The sequence below is a fragment of the Silene latifolia genome, chromosome Y (genome assembly GCF_048544455.1).
Source record: "Silene latifolia isolate original U9 population chromosome Y, ASM4854445v1, whole genome shotgun sequence".
Taxonomy (NCBI): Eukaryota; Viridiplantae; Streptophyta; class Magnoliopsida; order Caryophyllales; family Caryophyllaceae; genus Silene; species Silene latifolia.
In genome coordinates, this window is record NC_133538.1 from 317,534,589 (window position 1) to 317,537,739 (window position 3,151).

General features: G+C 41.7%; 1 non-coding gene across 1 annotated transcript; it reads left to right on the forward strand.

The window, feature by feature from the left end:
• The first annotated feature begins 2,725 nt into the window (after positions 1-2,725).
• Positions 2,726-2,832, forward strand: LOC141635072 (small nucleolar RNA R71). The gene has a single exon (XR_012539778.1). It is a non-coding gene; the product is annotated as a small nucleolar RNA R71 (small nucleolar RNA).
• The last annotated feature ends 319 nt before the right edge of the window (positions 2,833-3,151 follow it).

Here is a 3,151-nt window from a genome sequence, read left to right on the forward strand (position 1 = left end):
GCTTCTCGGCACCGATTGAGCACTTTTTCAAGATTTTGTAAACACAAGTCAAAGGTAGTGCCAACCACCGAGAAGTCATCCATAAACACCTCCATAATATTCTCAACAAAGTCAGAAAATATCGCCGTCATGCAACGTTGAAAAGTGGCAGGAGCATTACACAATCCAAATGGCATCCGCCGGTAGGCAAAGGTGCCATAAGGACATGTAAATGTAGTTTTCTCTTGATCACTTGGATGGATAGGAATTTGGAAAAAGCCGGAGTACCCATCCAAGTAACAAAAGTAGGAGTGTTTAGCTAGACGCTCAAGCATTTGGTCTATAAAAGGGAGCGGGAAATGGTCCTTCCGAGTAGCACTATTTAAACGGCGATAATCAATACACATTCGCCACCCGGTGACCGTTATAGTAGAGATTAGCTCATCCTTGTCATTTTTAACGACTGTCATCCCACCTTTTTTTGGAACTACGTGAACCAGACTCACCCACTTACTATCTGAGAGAAGGTGGATGATGCCCGCGTCAAGTAGCTTTAACACCTCCTTTCTAACGACCTCTTTTATATTAGGATTGAGGCGTCGTTGTTGCTCAATAGAGGAGGCATTTTTATTCTCAAGTAATATGCGGTGGGTGCAAAAAGATGGCCTAATCCCCTTAAGATCATCAATTGTGTACCCAATGACACTTTTATACTTACGGATAACCGTTAGCAATTTAGAGAGTTGAGTGTCATCAAGTGCACTATTGATAATCACAGGGTAAGTATAGTCGTTCTCAAGAAATACATGCTTCAGAGTAGGGGGACGTGGTTTTAACTCTACCTTAGGAGGTGTAGAACTCTCCTTATCCTAACCAGATACCAGAAAAGCCTCAAGTGGAGGCTCATTAGAATGATATGGGGGAGTAATCAAGAATCCAAGCATATGCTAAACTCTCTACATCATCAGAATCAGAATTGGTGAGACAGTCTTGCAACAAATCAGATGAAATAGGCTGAATAGAAGCCTCGGACAAGTACTCTTCTAAGACATCAACCCGATAACAACTATCACTCATAGAAGGACCGCTCATGTTCTTGCTAAGCTCAAATTCCACCTTGTCTTCACCAACTTGCATGGAGAGCTTACCACTCTTTACATCAATCATAGTCCCAGCAGTGGCTAAACATGGACGCCCCAAGATAATGGGTACTTGGGTGTCCTCGGGAATGTCCATAAAAAAGAAATCACATGGAATTACAAGTTTCCCAACAGCTAAGGGAACATCCTCAATGACCCCAAGTGGAAATTTGACTAACCGATCAGCCAATTGCAGTGAAACTCTAGTCGGCTTCAAGTCCATCATTTCTAGCTTCTTAAAAATTGACAAAGGCATAAGGCTAACACTAGCCCCTAAATCACACAAAGCATGCTTAATATAAATACCCCCAATAGAACATGGAATGGAAAAGCTCCCAGGATCTTCAAGTTTCTTAGGCATCTCATTAAGGAGTATTGCACTACACTCCCTCGATAGATTCACAGTTGTACTTGCCCCGAGCTTCATCTTGCTTGATAGCAGCTCCTTAAGAAACTTCCCATATGAGGGAATCTCAGAAATAGTATCCAAAAAAGGAATATTGATGTGCATGCCCTTTAGAATTTCTAGAAACTTACCGTACTTTTGCTCTAACTTTGCCTTGGCTAACCTTTGAGGAAAAGGTACCGGTGGCACATATACTCTAGGTGGAGTCAGTGAAGCTTCCTTCTCATTAGCTTGCTTCTCTTCAACGACAATCTCCTCCATCACCTTACTCTCATCCTCGATCTTAGTCACTTCATCATTGACAACACTACTACCCTTAGGCTTAGTATATAGTATCTTCAAGTACCTTCCAATTCCTTAGAGTCAAAGCATTCACTTGACCCTTTGGATTAGCTTTAGTGTTTCCAGGGAACTGACCTTGAGGCTTCACTGATTGACTAACTTGTTGGGCAATTTGAGCAAGTTGAGTTTCTACCATTTTCTGTGAGGACTTGAGTTGAGAAATGGATGTAGAAAACTCTTCATTTTCTGATTTTGGTCACGCATATATTGAGATTGTTGAGACAAAGCTTGCTCTAACATCAGCTCCACATTTGATTTTTGAGGAGTTTGAGGTTGTTGAAACTGTTGTTGCTGCTGGAATGGAGGACGGGGTTGCATGGGTGGTTGTTGAAAAAACAGCTTTGGTTGGAAACCAGGCGGTTGCTGAAAAGGCTGCTTAACTTGGTGTGGAGGATTCTGGATGTTATTGGTGTTTCTATATGAGAGCTTAGGATTGTGAGCCCATCCCGGATTGTAAGTATTAGAATAAGGGTCCCATTGTTGCTTCCCATTTAGAGCATTAACTTGCTCCACCATTGAAACATTCACACAATCAGAAGAATCATGTCCATTAACCCCACAAACATGACACATGGGAGATGAAAAACTAGAACCATTACTCAATTTGAGTTGAGGTACTTGCTTAGATAGATCATCAAGTGTTGGTTCCATCATATTAACAGAGTCATCAGTAGCCTTGCTCCCTCGAACACTACGGTCATTGCCCCAATGAAAAGTGCTTATTGCTATATCCTCTATAATTTCCTTGCCTTTGTCCCAAGAAATCGAGTCTAATCTTCCCCCCACGGCTGCATTAAGATTCATCTGCAACTCGGGTCTTAGAGAATTGTAGAAAGTAAGAATCAATGTACATGACGGGATCCCGTGATGAGGACATTGCCGTTGAAGTTCTTTGTACCTCTCCCAAGCTTCATACAAGGTCTCATCCGTGCGTTGGACAAATCTAGTTATATCGTTCCTAAACTTAGCTATCTTTCCTGGTGGAAAGTACTTTTCCATAAAAGCAGTAGAGAGCTTATCCCAAGTATTGAAAGAGTCAGGATCACAATTGTTCAACCATTCTCGTGCGCTCCCTCGAAGGGAGTAAGGGAATAACCTCAACCGAATGGCGTCATCAGAGACTCCATTAATCTTGATGTCTGCTTTATCAAGAAATCTATTTAGGTGTTCGTTGGGGTTTTCGGCTGGTGATCCATTGAACTAATCAGTTTGAACAAACTGGATCAAAGAAGTCTTCAACTCAAAATTATTTTCATCGATCTTTGGCTTTGTTATACTGGAGTTG